Here is an 18464-nt window from a genome sequence, read left to right as displayed (position 1 = left end):
TTAAACTTATATTGATTTCAAATTTAATTGTAGATATAATTATGAAAAATTTATAAAATTATTTAACGTTTTTTTGAAGAGTGATTAGTAGATTAATTGTTCACAATAGATCTACTAAGAAAAGCTTTATAACAGGGGTGTCAAACCTGATCCATAAAGGGCCGTGTGGCTGCAGGTTTTCATTCCAGCCATGCAGCAGCATCCTGATTTGGCTTATTCAATCAACTGACACACCCACCCTTTAATCAAGGGTGGGTGTGGCTGCAAGTATTTGACTGTGTGAAGACAGTTCAGTTGATTGAATGAGCCAAGTCAGGTGTGCTGCTGCATGGCTGGAATGAAAACCTGCAGCTACAAGGCCCTTTATGGATCAGGTTTGACACCCCTGCTTTATAAGTATTTTTTTTATTTTTTAATAATGTATAGTTTTAATGAGTATTTGTTGATGAAATTATGTTTGTATGCTTTTTGTCAAGTGTGAGAGGAAAACTATGAGAATGATCAGTGGGTTGTCAATATAAAGAAAATAAATATAACAGGCTTTAAATTAAAAAGCGATATGCTTTGTACATGACAATGTTCTTACTGTATTACAGATATATTAAGATAAGTATACTATTTAACAGAACATGATCAGTGGGTTGTTAATATAAAAAAATAGAAAAAAGGGTTTAAAGAGTTATTAGAGTTTTAAATTATGTGTGCTTGTACAATATGAAAATGTTCTTACTGTATTTGAGATATTTATTTATATTATTTATGGGTGATTTAGAGCATTGTTGATTAGTATGAAATATAGTTTTAAATTGTGGAGTGTATCATATTTTTTTTTATAAATGGTAAATGTATTTTGTGTGTTTTCTCTCAGTAATTGGTTCGTGACTCATCATTTCAGTCCTTTTTCGACATTTCTGAGAAACTTACAGTGAGTCATTTCTTTTCTATAAGGTATGTTGGCAGGCTCTACAGCATGATGGCACTGTGGTTAAACAAGCCAATTCTCTGCTTTTGTTCAAGATTAATTCAGGCTATTTTGGTGTTTTAGATAGTCTGTGGATAGCTGTTTATTTTCATGTGTGTTATGTGGAGAACCTAAAATCTCCCATCTTCAGGATCTGTGTGTTGGTTAGAGTCATTGTCTATCTGACATGATGAGGAGCTAAAACTATACTTTCAGGGATCGTTTCTATAAGTACTTTCTAGGAGTGGTTCTAGCCATTTTGGGGTTCTCAAAAGTCAGTCTTGAAACACACATACTGTTCCGAATTGCGGTGCCAGGTCTTAATTATTTTGACCTTTAAAAGTAGTAAACAGGCACCCTTGTCAGACATAGTGGCTCCCAACTCGTTAGTTGTCAGGGCATGTTACAACATGCCAACTTCAGACACCCTGGCGCCACTGTCCATCACACTGTGCTGCGTGGACTATATAAGATGCGCACAAACATCGAAGAAAACACAGCACACATCAGACGGGGACTCCATGCAACACCTGCTTCTCATCAGTGAATATTTGGATCCGTTTCTCTCTTTCTCTCTCTGTTTCATTTCTTTCTTGCTTTCTAACTTTCTATTGCGGACGTGTCAGGATCCAACGTCCATCATTCGTGCCGTGTGTGCATTCCGTGCGTCCTTGAATGTAAGTTGTTTATTGTTGCGTAGCTACTGTGTTATGTGTGTACTCGCTATCTGTAACTGTTACATGTGGCGGTAAGGCTAGCGAGTATTTCTTCTCTTTTTCTCTCATCCTGTGTCTGTCTATTTTCTTACGTGTTTGTTCTGTTCTGTTCAGTAGCCATGTAATGATAGCGCTTGTTTTCTCGACCACGGTTTGTTACGGGAGCACATTTCATTATTAGCCATTGCCGTGTTGGGAGTGTAGTGGTGGTATGTACAGTTCATAACAGCGCCACATATTCTAACCTTCTATGCGCAATACAGCGCGGGGCAGCGCTTAAAGGAGCCATGCTCCCCTTCATTCAGCCGACACACTCTGTGTCTTCATGCGGGTGTGACTCGCTGTAAGCAGTTGCACCACGCACCTTGGTAATGATAGCTGCTGTAGGCAGCTATCCTCATCCTCCGTGTACGTTGTACACATTGTACATATTGTGTACATATCGTGTATATAGTCAGTATCTAGTGTGTTGTGTTATTTATTATGGGGTGTAAATAGCATTCATTGGGCTTTACATTGTTTTACTTATATAGTATTCATTTGTGTGTTTTACATTTGTATTACATTGTATATAGTTATTATTCATTTGAGTTAATATATATTTAATGCGATGTGTATTTGTATTTATATCATTGTCATTATTTACATTATTGCTTGTGTGTATATTATTGCTCATGTCTTGTTGTATTTGTATTTTATTCTGTTTTCTAGTAAAACCACGGTTTACACGGTTTCTCGTGAGTGGACATCCATTAATTCCTGTTCTAACCGGACAGCCTGGGTAGCTCGCTGTATACCTGATCCAGTGTCCCTCTTATACAGTCCTTTACCCTGTCCATCACCGGACACCCATTTTTATATGGTCCTTCGAGCCGGATACAGCATTCTACACAGTCAGGATGTCCACTCATGATCGCAGTGGCCGTCCTCGCCGTGAGCACCACCACCCCAGGCACCTGGATGACTACGTGGTGACCCAGGCTCAGCGACGGCTGCCACAGGACGGCGCACATACCCAGGATGATTCTTCCCACGTGGGAGACAGCAGGCCCCGGGAGACATCACACACTCCCCCTGCTGGGCAGACTCCCCTGGACACGTCAGCAGCTATCCTCCTCGCCCTTCAGCAGATACGGGAGGACAATCGGCAGCTGCAGCGGGATGTGCAGTACCTGTTGCAACAACAACACTATGCATCACCTCCACGCACTCCAGCGAGGGACATCCAGGTTCCAGCCGTCACGCCTGGAATCCCCCCAGCAATCCTATCATCACCACTGCAGCATGACAGAACATACAGCCCTGCTGACTCAACCAGTGGACATCGCCGCGCCCCGGTGGCAGAGCAGTCGTCACCTCTACCTCGGCCACACATCGCAGGAGCTGAGGCAGCGACGTCCACACCGCCACACGGAGGAGCTCCCCATCTGCCAACACTACTGACGGCAGAGCTGACAGAGCACCTGAGGAGCATGAATCTGCCACAGGGTCACTCATTCACGTCATCCTCACCCTTTCCTGCCACCCCACAGTACTCAGCGCCATTCAGCCCACGGCGCCCTTCGTCCGCTCAGAGACAGTGGATGTCATCACCGGTGTCGGCCGGTCAGAGGGCAGTGGCACCAGATCATCACAGGCTGTCACCTGTCCCACAGCGACTGACATCTCTTCCCCCTCAGGAGCTGACCTACCGCGGGCCCAAGATGAGAATCCCAGCGTTCACCGAGGACGACCCACGGCAGTTCAACAGGATGCAGCTGGCACTCAACAACGTCCTACCACCCGACGTGACAGAGCGCTTCAAATATCAGATCCTGCTGGACCACCTGAAGCTAGAGGATGCTGTCCTGGTAGCGGATGCTTACTGCCACAGCAGCTATCCCTACAGTGATACGATGGCAGCCCTCACGAAGCTCTTTGGGCAGCCCCGCAAACTGGCACTCAGGCAGATCAACCAGGTCCTGGCTGAGCCCCCTGTCAGGAGCGGTGACCAGAGAGGCTTCAGGAACTTCGCCCTGAAGGTGCAGTCCTTGGTGGGGATGCTGGATAAGATGGGGACCCAGGAACAGCTTGAGCTACGGTGCGGTTCGCATGTGTCTCGGTTGCTGCCCAAGCTGCCTCACGAGCTGCGTACTGCCTTCAGGCGGTACATCGACCCAGACCGTGTGCCTGTCCCCACACTCTTGGACTTCGCCGCATGGTTACAGTACGAGGTTGGTGTGCAGCTGGACGAGACCAACGACCCGCCAAAGGCAACAGCGAGCCAGGCAGAGCGGCAGCGGAGCACCAGAGGCAAGCAGCCGGCAGCCACACGCTCCACCACGGTCCTGCTGGTAGACCCCCCAACCAAGTCAGCTCAGCAGCCATCAAAGTCAGCTCCACGCACACCCACCAAGGTGGAGCCTCCAAAGAAGTACTGCCCCTTCTGCAACAGCACGGAGCACTACTTCAACCAGTGCACTGCGTTCAAGAGTATGTCACTGGAACCAAGGCTCCAGTGGATCAAGACCGGGAAGAAGTGCTGGAGGTGTGGACGCGACCATCAAGCAGCTCAGTGCTACCTCAAGGCACGGTGCCCGAAGTGCAATCGCCGGCACCTCGAGGTACTGCATGAGGTGAATGCACAAAGCAGGCCGGAGACTGCGACACTGTCTTCACCCAGCCAGCCATCCACCTACTACCTCGACCCAGCACGGAGAGGTAGTTGTGTGCTGCTGAAGATGGTGAAGGTGCTTCTTCATCACGGGGGCAAGAAGATGGAGACCTACGCCATCCTCGATGACGGGTCAGAGCGCACCATGCTCCTCCCCCAAGCAGCGCAGCAGCTTGGCCTCAAAGGACAGAGTGAGAACCTGGCCCTCCGCACCATCCGTCATGACATCAGAACGGTGCCGGGGAGGTCAGTGTCCTTCTCTGTGTCATCCCTCAGTCAACCGCAGCAGCGGTACAAAATACAGCGGGCTTTCACATCACCCGAACTGGGACTGTCCCCTCATTCACACCCAGTTGAGGCTCTCCGAAGGACCTACCGCCACCTCAGAGGGCTGCCTCTTCACTCCGTTACTCAGGCCCGTCCGCTGCTCCTCATTGGGTCTGACTACCCAGACCTCCTCATCCCCATCGAGCCTGTGCACATAGGCCCACTAGGTGGACCCATTGCCCTGAAGACACACCTTGGGTGGACACTTCAAGGCCCCGCCAAGGCTGTCAAGCGTCGGTCTTCCACCCCAGCGTGCCTGTTCATCAGTGCACCGTCACCATCAGTGGAGCTGCTGCAGGATGCCACCGAGCTGCAGAAGTCCCAGTTCTGCGGCCACATCACCGTGACCTCTGACCCTGCGTTGCCTGATGCAGGGAACTTCAGTCAATATCCAGAGCTGCTGGAGGCCACAGTCAGAGCGCGTCACGGGGCGGCCACACCCGCCATCACAGCTGAGGACTACAGGCAAGCGGAGATGGCACTCCTCAGGAAGGCACAGAGTGACTCCTTCCCCGAAGACCTCACCCTGCTCTCAGCGGGGAAGCCAGTCTCCACTGACAGCAGGATCCTCACATTGTCCCCGGAGTACGACGCTGAGACACAGCTGATCCGGGTCGGAGGTCGTCTGCGCAGGTGTGACACGGTTGAGGAGGAGACTCTACACCCCATCCTGCTTGACCCTCAGCACCCCATCACACAGCTCATCATCCGAGACTTCGACAGCCACCTGGCGCACCCAGGACCAGAGCGAGTGTTTGCTGAGCTGCGCCGGCGGTACTGGATCGTGCGTGGAAGAGCGGCTGTCAAGAAACATCAGCACAGCTGTCCAGAGTGTCAGAAGTGGCGAGGCGCACCAGTGATCCCCAGAATGGCTGACTTGCCACCATCAAGTCTGCGCTTGCACAAGCCAGCCTTCTATTCCACTGGAATGGATTGTTTCGGGCCGTACCTCATCAAAATCGGCCGACGCACTGAGAAACGATGGGGCGTCGTTTTCAAGTGCCTGACAATCCATGCAGTGCATCTAGACCTCCTCACCAGCATGGACACTGATGCTTTCTTGATGGCCCTGCGGCGCTTCATCGCACGCCGAGGGAAGCCACATGAGCTGCTCTCTGACCAAGGCACCAATTTCAGAGGGGGTCAGTCTGAACTGCAGGAGACGTTCAAAGCCCTCAGCCCAGAGCTACAGTCCCACTTAGCCAGTCAACAGATTGACTTCAAGTTCAATCCTCCACATGCTCCGCACTTCGGTGGTTCCTGGGAACGGGAGATCCGTTCCATCAAAGCTGCCCTACACACTACACTCGATGCACAGACAGTCACTGAGGAGGTGTTGAGGACAGTGCTGATCGAGGTGGAAAGCATCATCAACTCCAAGCCCTTGGGTTACACCTCGTCAGACATCGCAGATCCAGATCCCATCACTCCAAACATGCTGCTGATGGGGCGGCACGACCCCTCCATACCACAAGTGGTCTACACCGACTCCGACATCCTGAGCAGGCGCAGGTGGAGACAGTGCCAGGCCCTTGCGGACCAATTCTGGGCTAAGTTCATCAGGAACTACCTGCCCTCTCTTCAAACCTGCTCCAAGTGGCAACGAGACCGGGAGGACCTCATCGTTGACAGCATCGTGATGATTGTCGACCCTCAACTCCCACGTGCCCTGTGGCCTGTGGGCAAGGTCACTGCTGTCATCCCTGGAGCAGATGGCAGGGTACGTACTGCACAGGTGCAGGTCAAGGACCGGACCTACACACGCCCAGTCTCACGCCTGGTGAGACTCCCTTCACTCCCTCAGGACACCTCTGCCTGACATCATGGACACAACTTTGTTCTACAAAGTTGGGGGCGGCTGTTCAGAATTGCGGTGCCAGGTCTTAATTATTTTGACCTTTAAAAGTAGTAAACAGGCACCCTTGTCAGACATAGTGGCTCCCAACTCGTTAGTTGTCAGGGCATGTTACAACATGCCAACTTCAGACACCCTGGCGCCACTGTCCATCACACGCCAACTTCAGACACCCTGGCGCCACTGTCCATCACACTGTGCTGCGTGGACTATATAAGATGCGCACAAACATCGAAGAAAACACAGCACACATCAGACGGGGACTCCATGCAACACCTGCTTCTCATCAGTGAATATTTGGATCCGTTTCTCTCTTTCTCTCTCGGTTTCATTTCTTTCTTGCTTTCTATCTTTCTATCGCGGACGTGTCAGGATCCAACGTCCATCATTTGTGCCGTGTGAGCATTCCGTGCGTCCTTGAATGTAAGTTGTTTATTGTTGCGTAGCTACTGTGTTATGTGTGTACTCGTTATCTGTAACTGTTACATGTGGCGGTAAGGCTAGCGAGTATTTCTTCTCTTTTTCTCTCATCCTGTGTCTGTCTATTTTCTTACGTGTTTGTTCTGTTCTGTTCAGTAGCCATGTAATGATAGCGCTTGTTTTCTCGTCCACGGTTTGTTACGGGAGCACATTTCATTATTAGCCATTGCCATGTTGGGAGTGTAGTGGTGGTATGTACAGTTCATAACAGCGCCACATATTCTAACCTTCTATGCGCAATACAGCGCGGGGCAGCGCTTAAAGGAGCCACGCTCCCCTTCATTCAGCCGACACACTCTGTGTCTTCATGCGGGTGTGACTCGCTGTAAGCAGTTGCACCACGCACCTTGGTAATGATAGCTGCTGTAGGCAGCTATCCTCATCCTCCGTGTACGTTGTACACATTGTACATATTGTGTACATATCGTGTATATAGTCAGTATCTAGTGTGTTGTGTTATTTATTATGGGGTGTAAATAGCATTCATTGGGCTTTACATTGTTTTACTTATATAGTATTCATTTGTGTGTTTTACATTTGTATTACATTGTATATAGTTATTATTCATTTGCGTTAATATATATTTAATGCGATGTGTATTTGTATTTATATCATTGTCATTATTTACATTATTGCTTGTGTGTATATTATTGCTCATGTCTTGTTGTATTTGTATTTTATTCTGTTTTCTAGTAAAACCACGGTTTACACGGTTTCTCGTGAGTGGACATCCATTAATTCCTGTTCTAACCGGACAGCCTGGGTAGCTCGCTGTATACCTGATCCAGTGTCCCTCTTATACAGTCCTTTACCCTGTCCATCACCGGACACCCATTTTTATACATACAGAATAATGGGCATCCCTACTTAGCACATACCATATCTCCTTGCTGTAAATTCAGAAAAAAAAAAGATTGCAAACTGATACTAACAATGTGCCCCAAATAAGCTCCGCAGTGAAACAGGTTTGAGATTACTCCAGAATTTACCAAAATTCTGACAGTATTTATTGCTCAGATCAAACCAAAGAGAGAGAGAGCGACAAGGCAAACAACAGAAAAAGAGACAGTAGAGAGAGATACCCAATTTTAAGAGTCAACCTCCATATTTTAATAAAACAAGGATATCTGAAATCCAATTATTATTTTTACTCCACAGATACATATTACCAGATATAAAATTATCTTATTCTTATCAGAAGTAGAACACAAATGGATCCATATTACCAGATACACATTACCAGAGATACAAAATGTTCTTACTGTTATCAGAACTACAACACAAATGGATATTACTCTATCGAAACCTCTACATTTCCATGGGATATAAGACTGATGCCAAGGTAAATGTACAAGAGAGAGAGAGAGAGAGTTTGTGTGTGTGTGAGAGAGAGTGAGTGAGAGCCATTTAGTGACAGGCAATAGAGTGGTTGAGAGACAGATACAGAGGGATTGTGAGTTTGTAAAGGATGCAGCCAGTACATTATTGAAATGTCCTTAATCTTCAAAATTCCATTGTTCTGGCTTTGATCTGTTCGACCTGTTGCCCTCAGGGAGGCGCTACAGGTGCAGCAGGACAAAGAAAAATCGATTAAAAAACAGCTTCTTTCCAAAAGCCATAACCGCCCTGAACTTGGATATGCTCTGACATTATAGTCTATTTACTTTACTAATTTATAATGTGCAGTACTTTATAAGGTGACTCTCTCTGTGCAATACCTCACTCCATAATGTGAAACGCAGCACACGCACCTCGGGACTGTGCACCTTACACACAGCACACGCACCTCAGGACTGTGCACCTTACACACAGCACACACACCTCAGGACTGTGCACCTTACACACAACACACGCACCTCAGGACTGTGCACCTTACACACAGCACACTCACCTCAGGACTGTGCACCTTACACACAGCACACACACCTCAGGACTGTGCACCTTACACACAACACACTCACCTCAGGACTGTGCACCTTACACACAGCACATACACTTCAGGACTGTGCACCTTACACACAACACACGCACCTCAGGACTGTGCACCTTACACACAGCACATACACTTCAGGACTGTGCACCTTACACACAACACACTCACCTCAGGACTGTGCACCTTACACACAGCACATACACTTCAGGACTGTGCACCTTACACACAACACACTCACCTCAGGACTGTGCACCTTACACACAGCACATACACTTCAGGACTGTGCACCTTACACACAACACACGCACCTCAGGACTGTGCACCTTACACACAGCACATACACTTCAGGACTGTGCACCTTACACACAACACACTCACCTCAGGACTGTGCACCTTACACACAGCACATACACTTCAGGACTGTGCACCTTACACACAACACACTCACCTCAGGACTGTGCACCTTACACACAGCACATACACTTCAGGACTGTGCACCTTACACACAACACACGCACCTCAGGACTGTGCACCTTACACACAGCACATACACTTCAGGACTGTGCACCTTACACACAGCACGCGCACCTCAGGACTGTGCACCTTACACACAGCACACGCACCTCGGGACTGTGCACCTTACACACAACACATGCACCTCAGGACTGTGCACCTTACACACAACACACGCACCTCAGGACTGTGCACCTTACACACAGCACACGCACCTCAGGACTGTGCACCTTACACACAGCACACGCACCTCAGGACTGTGCACCTTACACACAGCACACGCACCTCAGGACTGCACCTTACACACAGCACATACACCTCAGGACTGTGCACCTTACACACAGCACATGCACCTCGGGACTGTGCACCTTACACACAGCACACACACCTCAGGACTGTGCACCTTACACACAACACACGCACCTCAGGACTGTGCACCTTACACACAGCACACGCACCTCGGGACTGTGCACCTTACACACAGCACACGCACCTCGGGACTGTGCACCTTACACACAGCACACACACCTCAGGACTGTGCACCTTACACACAGCACACGCACCTCAGGACTGTGCACCTTACACACAGCACACGCACCTCGGGACTGTGCACCTTACACACAGCACACACACCTCAGGACTGTGCACCTTACACACAGCACACTCACCTCAGGACTGTGCACCTTACACACAGCACACGCACCTCAGGACTGTGCACCTTACACACAGCACACACACCTCAGGACTGTGCACCTTACACACAGCACACGCACCTCAGGACTGTGCACCTTACACACAGCACACGCACCTCGGGACTGTGCACCTTACACACAGCACACACACCTCAGGACTGTGCACCTTACACACAGCACACTCACCTCAGGACTGTGCACCTTACACACAGCACACGCACCTCAGGACTGTGCACCTTACACACAACACACGCACCTCAGGACTGTGCACCTTACACACAGCACACACACCTCAGGACTGTGCACCTTACACACAACACACGCACCTCAGGACTGTGCACCTTACACACAGCACACGCACCTCGGGACTGTGCACCTTACACACAGCACACGCACCTCGGGACTGTGCACCTTACACACAGCACACACACCTCAGGACTGTGCACCTTACACACAGCACACGCACCTCAGGACTGTGCACCTTACACACAGCCGTAGGTCGCGTTAACCGACAATTGTCCGTCATTAACGGATTTTTTTTAGCTATGACAGAAAAATCTGAAGGCCGTCGGTCATTTTGACGGATGTTTACCATTACCATTACCAATAACAATAATAGCCTAATAATAACAAAACACACAATTGAAATGATTGGCAAGTTGTGGCAGAGTTTTCTTACATACAGTATACATAGCCGTCACTTTCAATCTGAGCCGACGTTGCGGCGTCTTGATGTTCAGTGCACAGGCTGCTCATGTATACACTGCAGCCACTGCGCAAGGCTGTTCCCCCCATCGCGCTCCTGACCGCGTTCTGACTTCTCTAACCACTAGCACAGTGAGATGGATTAATGTTTCCCTTCTCTGCAGAAGACACGTCATTTTTGCGATTAAAAAAAGAGATGCATTGGGTTGTTTGTGTCGTTTCCCTGCCTGTACGCCTTAATGCAATAGCGCTCATTTAGGCTAGTTGTCTTCTTGTTTTTAAAATGAAACAAATGTCGATTTATTGTATTCTTCCCCAGCAAGCTTAAGAAGCTTAGGAACATCACTGCTCGAATATCTGCTGGTCAAGAATAGATTGCAGTTTGGATGAGGAATAATTTCTGCAGACCAGAATACGGATGTACAGCAAGCAGAAGGTTAAATCGAGTTCAGGGATCTTGCCAGATGAGAGCAGCGCTGATGAGCACATAAAGAGGAGTAACTTCCAGGCACAGATATGGTACCAGTGTCTGCAGCCAAATATAGAGTACCCATCCATCGACAGTGGCAGCGGTTGGGAAAGAACAGACGAGGGTATCCGGCCAATTTGGTTTACATGTCGACAACTGCCACCAAGTCTCTCCAAGAAAAAGACCAAGAGAAAGGATCAACAGAAGGGTAAGCAGTGTTTCTCTAATTTGATCTAATTCTTTTCAAATTCAAGAACAAAGTGCATTTACATTGAATCCAATGTTCTGTCTTGCAGGCTCAGCTGAATATGATGCAGATCTTGAGACAGTAGATGAGAGTGGCCCAGCTCGACCAAAGAACAGGAAATCCTCCAGAAAACGACAAGTTTATGGTAGATAAATTTCTTTATCCAGGTCCAAGTCAGTTCTTTTCATTTTTCTTCTCTTAAATTTTCACCTTGCTCAAAATGTTAACATCACTTTCAGGTTCAACTGATTGTACAGATGAGACCCTGGAAGAGAGTGAACCACTTCATGAGGAACAAAGTGAAGGAGAACATGCTTCAAGAACTGGTGACGAGTGCTTTGGTGACGATGAAACGTCTGAAACAGAGGATACAGATACGGAGAATATTTCTGATAGTGACATTTCTGAATTTTTAACATCTGAGAGTGATGACTTTACTGATCTTGACATTAGTGATTAAGGAGACAGTGCATATTCATAGTTAACAGATGGAATATCCCAAAAGAATGGTGTACTGAATACTCAAGGGCCTTTGGACTTTTAATAGGACAGCAATGTTAGGGCTATTTTGTGCATAAGGTGTCCTATGATTACAAGAGCACTGAATAGACATTACCCACTTTTTGTTTTTTGTATCAGTTGAATCAACAGGTCGTGAGTATGCTTGAATCAACAGACGGCGGCAATAGCCCCAATCAGGGGCGTATCAAGCTTTCCAAAAGTGGGTATAAAAATGGGTGTCTGGTGATGGACAGGGTAAAGGACTGTATAAGAGGGACACTGGATCAGGTATACAGCAAGCTACACAGGCTGTCCGGTTAGAACAGGAATTAATGGATGTCCACTCATAAGCAACAGTGTAAACCGTGGTTTTACTAGAAAACAGAATAAAATACAAATACAACAAGACATGAGCAATAATATACACACAAGCAATAATGTAAATAATGACAATGATATAAATACAAATGCACATCGCATTAAATATATATTAACGCAAATGAATAATAACTATATACAATGTAATACAAATGTAAAACACACAAATGAATACTATATAAGTAAAACAATGTAAAGCCCAATGAATGCTATTTACACCCCATAATAAATAACACAACACACTAGATACTGACTATATACACGATATGTACACAATATGTACAATGTGTACAACGTACACGGAGGATGAGGATAGCTGCCTACAGCAGCTATCATTACCAAGGTGCGTAGTGCAACTGCTTACAGCGAGTCACACCCGCATGAAGACACAGAGTGTGTCGGCTGAATGAAGGGGAGCGTGGCTCCTTTAAGCGCTGCCCCGCGCTGTATTGCGCATAGAAGGTTAGAATATGTGGCGCGGTTATGAACTGTACATACCACCACTACACTCCCAACACGGCAATGGCTAATAATGAAATGTGCTCCCGTAACAAACCGTGGACGAGAAACAAGCGCTATCATTACATGGCTACTGAACAGAACAGAACAAACACGTAAGAAAATATACAGACACAGGATGAGAGAAAAGGAGAAGAAATACTCGCTAGCATTACCGCTACATGTAACAGTTACAGATAGCGAGTACACACATAACACAGTAGCTACGCAACAATAAACAACTTACATTCAAGGACGCACGGAATGCACACACGGCACGAATGATGGACGTTGGATCCTGACACGTCCGCGATAGAAAGTTAGAAAGCAAGAAAGAAATGAAACAGAGAGAGAAAGAGAGAAACGGATCCAAATATTCACTGATGAGAAGCAGGTGTTGCATGGAGTCCCCGTCTGTTGTGTGCCGTGTTTTCCTCGATGTTTGTGCGCATCTTATATAGTCCACGCAGCACAGTGTGATGGACAGTGGCGCCAGGGTGTCTGAAGTTGGCGTGTGATGGACAGTGGCGCCAGGGTGTCTGAAGTTGGTGTGTTGTAACATGCCCTGACAACTAACGAGTTGGGAGCCACTATGTCTGACAAGGGTGCCTGTTTACTACTTTTAAAGGTCAAAATAATTAAGACCTGGCACCGCAATTCTGAACAGCCGCCCCCAACTTTGTGGAACAAAGTTGTGTCCATGATGTCAGGCAGAGGTGCCCTGAGGGAGTGAAGGGAGTCTCACCAGGCGTGAGACTGGGCGTGTGTAGGTCCGGTCCTTGACCTGCACCTGTGCAGTACGTACCCTGCCATCTGCTCCAGGGATGACAGCAGTGACCTTGCCCACAGGCCACAGGGCACGTGGGAGTTGAGGGTCGACAATCATCACGATGCTGTCAACGATGAGGTCCTCCCGGTCTCGTTGCCACTTGGAGCGGGTTTGAAGAGAGGGCAGGTAGTTCCTGATGAACTTAGCCCAGAATTGGTCCGCAAGGGCCTGGCACTGTCTCCACCTGCGCCTGCTCAGGATGTCGGAGTCGGTGTAGACCACTTGTGGTATGGAGGGGTCGTGCCGCCCCATCAGCAGCATGTTTGGAGTGATGGGATCTGGATCTGCGATGTCTGACGAGGTGTAACCCAAGGGCTTGGAGTTGATGATGCTTTCCACCTCGATCAGCACTGTCCTCAACACCTCCTCAGTGACTGTCTGTGCATCGAGTGTAGTGTGTAGGGCAGCTTTGATGGAACGGATCTCCCGTTCCCAGGAACCACCGAAGTGCGGAGCATGTGGAGGATTGAACTTGAAGTCAATCTGTTGACTGGCTAAGTGGGACTGTAGCTCTGGGCTGAGGGCTTTGAACGTCTCCTGCAGTTCAGACTGACCCCCTCTGAAATTGGTGCCTTGGTCGGAGAGCAGCTCATGTGGCTTCCCTCGGCGTGCGATGAAGCGCCGCAGGGCCATCAAGAAAGCATCAGTGTCCATGCTGGTGAGGAGGTCTAGATGCACTGCATGGGTTGTCAGGCACTTGAAAACAATGCCCCACCGTTTCTCAGTGCGTCGGCCGATCTTGATGAGGTACGGCCCGAAACAATCCATTCCAGTGGAATAGAAGGCTGGCTTGTGCAAGCGCAGACTTGATGGTGGCAAGTCAGTCATTCTGGGGATCACTGGTGTGCCTCGCCACTTCTGACACTCTGGACAGCTGTGCTGATGTTTCTTGACAGCCGCTCTTCCACGCACGATCCAGTACCGCCGGCGCAGCTCAGCAAACACTCGCTCTGGTCCTGTGTGCGCCAGGTGGCTGTCGAAGTCTCGGATGATGAGCTGGGTGATGGGGTGCTGAGGGTCAAGCAGGATGGGGTGCAGAGTCTCCTCCTCAACCGTGTCACACCTGCGCAGACGACCTCCGACCCGGATCAGCTGTGTCTCAGCGTCGTACTCCGGGGACAATGTGAGGATCCTGCTGTCAGTGGAGACTGGCTTCCCCGCTGAGAGCAGGGTGAGGTCTTCGGGGAAGGAGTCACTCTGTGCCTTCCTGAGGAGTGCCATCTCCGCTTGCCTGTAGTCCTCAGCTGTGATGGCGGATGTGGCCGCCCCGTGACGCGCTCTGACTGTGGCCTCCAGCAGCTCTGGATATTGACTGAAGTTCCCTGCATCAGGCAACGCAGGGTCAGAGGTCACGGTGATGTGGCCACAGAACTGGGACTTCCGCAGCTCGGTGGCGTCCTGCAGCAGCTCCACTGATGGTGACGGTGCACTGATGAACAGGCACGCTGAGGTGGAAGACCGATGCTTGACAGCCTTGGCGGGGCCTTGAAGTGTCCACCCAAGGCGTGTCTTCAGGGCAATGGGTCCACCTGGTGGGCCTATGTGCACAGGCTCGATGGGGATGAGGAGGTCTGGGTAGTCAGACCCAATGAGGAGCAGCGGACGGGTCTGAGTAACAGAGTGAAGAGGCAGCCCTCTGAGGTGGCGGTAGGTCCTTTGGAGAGCCTCAACTGGGTGTGAATGAGGGGACAGTCCCAGTTCGGGTGATGTGAAAGCCCGCTGTATCTTGTACCGCTGCTGCGGTTGACTGAGGGATTACACAGAGAAGGACACTGACCTCCCCGGCACCGTTCTGATGTCATGACGGATGGTGCGGAGGGCCAGATTCTCACTCTGTCCTTTGAGGTCAAGCTGCTGCGCTGCTTGGGGGAGGAGCATGGTGCGCTCTGACCCGTCATCGAGGATGGCGTAGGTCTCCATCTTCTTGCCCCCGTGATGAAGGAGCACCTTCACCATCTTCAGCAGCACACAACTACCTCTCCGTGCTGGGTCGAGGTAGTAGGTGGATGGCTGGCTGGGTGAAGACAGTGTCGCAGTCTCCGGCCTGCTTTGTGCATTCACCTCATGCAGTACCTCGAGGTGCAGGCGATTGCACTTCGGGCACCGTGCCTTGAGGTAGCACTGAGCTGCTTGATGGTCGCGTCCACACCTCCAGCACTTCTTCCCGGTCTTGATCCACTGGAGCCTTGGTTCCAGTGACATACTCTTGAATGCAGTGCACTGGTTGAAGTAGTGCTCCGTGCTGTTGCAGAAGGGGCAGTACTTCTTTGGAGGCTCCACCTTGGCGGGTGTACGTGGAGCTGACTTTGATGGCTGCTGAGCTGACTTGGCTGGGGGGTCTACCAGCAGGACCGTGGTGGAGCGTGTGGCTGCCGGCTGCTTGCCTCTGGTGCTCCGCTGCCGCTCTGCTTGGCTCGCTGTTGCCTTTGGCGGGTCGTTGGTCTCGTCCAGCTGCACACCAACCTCGTGCTGTAACCATGCGGCGAAGTCCAGGAGTGTGGGGACAGGCACACGGTCTGGGTCGATGTACCGCCTGAAGGCAGTACGCAGCTCGTGAGGCAGCTTGGGCAGCAACCGAGACACATGCGAACCACACCGTAGCTCAAGCTGTTCCTGGGTCCCCATCTTATCCAGCATCCCCACCAAGGACTGCACCTTCAGGGCGAAGTTCCTGAAGCCTCTCTGGTCACCGCTCCTGACAGGGGGCTCAGCCAGGACCTGGTTGATCTGCCTGAGTGTCAGTTTGCGGGGCTGCCCAAAGAGCTTCGTGAGGGCTGCCATCGTATCACTGTAGGGATAGCTGCTGTGGCAGTAAGCATCCGCTACCAGGACAGCATCCTCTAGCTTCAGGTGGTCCAGCAGGATCTGATATTTGAAGTGCTCTGTCGCGTCGGGTGGTAGGACGTTGTTGAGTGCCAGCTGCATCCTGTTGAACTGCCGTGGGTCGTCCTCGGTGAACGCTGGGATTCTCATCTTGGGCCCGCGGTAGGTCAGCTCCAGAAACAATGTAACCTTGTGGCGCAATGGTAGCGCGTCTGACTCCAGATCAGAAGGCTGCGTGTTCAAATCACGTCGAGGTCAAGCTTATTTGGACTTTCTGGCAAGAGGGCGTGCTGAGTAGTCGAGCCTTCGGTATGCTCTGCAAGCCTAGTCCCAAATTGTAACAAAATTAAAATATTCTCCCAATGTTTACCTCATTTTTAGTCAGCCGAATCCAGAAAAATGATGTTCGAGGAAGTTAAAGCCTCGGGAAGTGAAATAAAGTTGATGCTGGAAATAGGGGCCGAGGTGAGCCTAGCATCGGCTAACGAAGCTAACATTAACGTTCGCCAAGAAGAAACAGAGGATATGGAGGCAACTTGCTCTGTGGTAAGAAGAAGACAACACAGCCCTCCATCCAATGTCACTGTCTCTGCTAAGAAACAGAAGGGAATGCCGAATCTACAGCCGGAATTCATGTCTAATGTGGACGTCCTAGCTGCTACCCAGAACTTAACGGCATTAGTAGAGGACTTCAGTGCACAGCTAAAAACAGAACAACATCATGATAGCTAACATCGCAAAGGCAGCGGAGTTTAATGCTGCGAACATCAAAGAGGGACAAGAAAAGACTAAAATGCTTGAAAATGTGGTGCGGGAGCTTCAGAAGGAGAATTTGGAGCTGAAAGAAAAAACTGAGGAATTGGAGCGATATCAAAGAAGATGGAACCTCCGTCTAAATGGGCTCCCCGAAACTGAGGGCGAGAATACCCGACAGGAGGTAGCAGAGCTAATAACAAGGATGATACCAGAATGGTCACACAAAATGGACATAATTCTGGACACTGTTCACAGACTGGGGAAACCGAAACCAGGAAAGACTCGTCAGATCATCTTACAATTCACCTCAAGAACCCACCGCGACGCACTTTGGAAACAAGCGAAGGACGACAGGGTGTGCGCCGAGAGGAAGGTACGCTTCAAAGAGGACCTCACCACAGCGGAACGAGATGCTCGCAACGCGCTCTGGCCAAAGATTGAAAGAGCGAGACAGCAGGGAATGAAGGCATTCTTCAGAGGACCCTTCGGATTCATCAACGGACAACGCATTCAGGAATAGGAAAGGTGATCGGGTATACCAGCTGACTACGATAAAATGTAAAGGGAGGAAAATGTTTATTAGGGGTGTTGCTGAAGTTAAAAACTTACCGTTACATTTGATGGCAGGTGCTTGATTTAAATTCACTAGAGTAGCCTGTTTGGCTCTTTTATTTTATTTTTTTGTCCATCGTTCTTTTATTTATGTTGTTGTTTACCACAGAAGTTTCAGTTACATCTCTAAATGTAAGGGGTCTTAAAGACAACACAGAAAGGAAAGCTTTGTTTTTGTTTTGCAAAGGGCAGAAAAATACTTTCACGTTTATGCAGGAGACACATTCTATGAGGGAGGATGAAACGTTTTGGACACAACAATGGGGAGAAAAGATTTTTTTCAGTCATGGCACAGAACGGTCAGGAGGAGTGGCAATTTTGCTAAATAACTGTTCTGGGAAACAATTTGTATGTGAAGGCAGATGAACATGGACATTGGTTGATTGCAGTGATGGACTTAGTAAGTAAGTAAGTAAGTAAGCTTAATTTGTATAGCACATTTAAACACAGCATGCACTGACCAAAGTGCTGTACAGAGTCAGTATTAAAAGACAAATGATCAAAAATAAAAATAAA

The 18464-nt window shown here is 49.1% G+C and overlaps 1 non-coding gene across 1 annotated transcript; it reads left to right on the top strand.

Moving 5' to 3' along the window:
• Positions 1 to 16766: 16766 nt before the first annotated feature.
• On the top strand, positions 16767 to 16838 carry trnaw-cca (transfer RNA tryptophan (anticodon CCA)). Its single transcript has one exon. It is a non-coding gene; the product is annotated as a tRNA-Trp (tRNA).
• The last annotated feature ends 1626 nt before the right edge of the window (positions 16839 to 18464 follow it).

The sequence above is a fragment of the Neoarius graeffei genome, chromosome 1, assembly GCF_027579695.1.
Source record: "Neoarius graeffei isolate fNeoGra1 chromosome 1, fNeoGra1.pri, whole genome shotgun sequence".
NCBI classification, from domain to species: domain Eukaryota; kingdom Metazoa; phylum Chordata; class Actinopteri; order Siluriformes; family Ariidae; genus Neoarius; species Neoarius graeffei.
The sequence above is the reverse complement of the archived record's forward strand: the minus strand, read 5'-3'. Positions and strand labels throughout refer to the sequence as shown.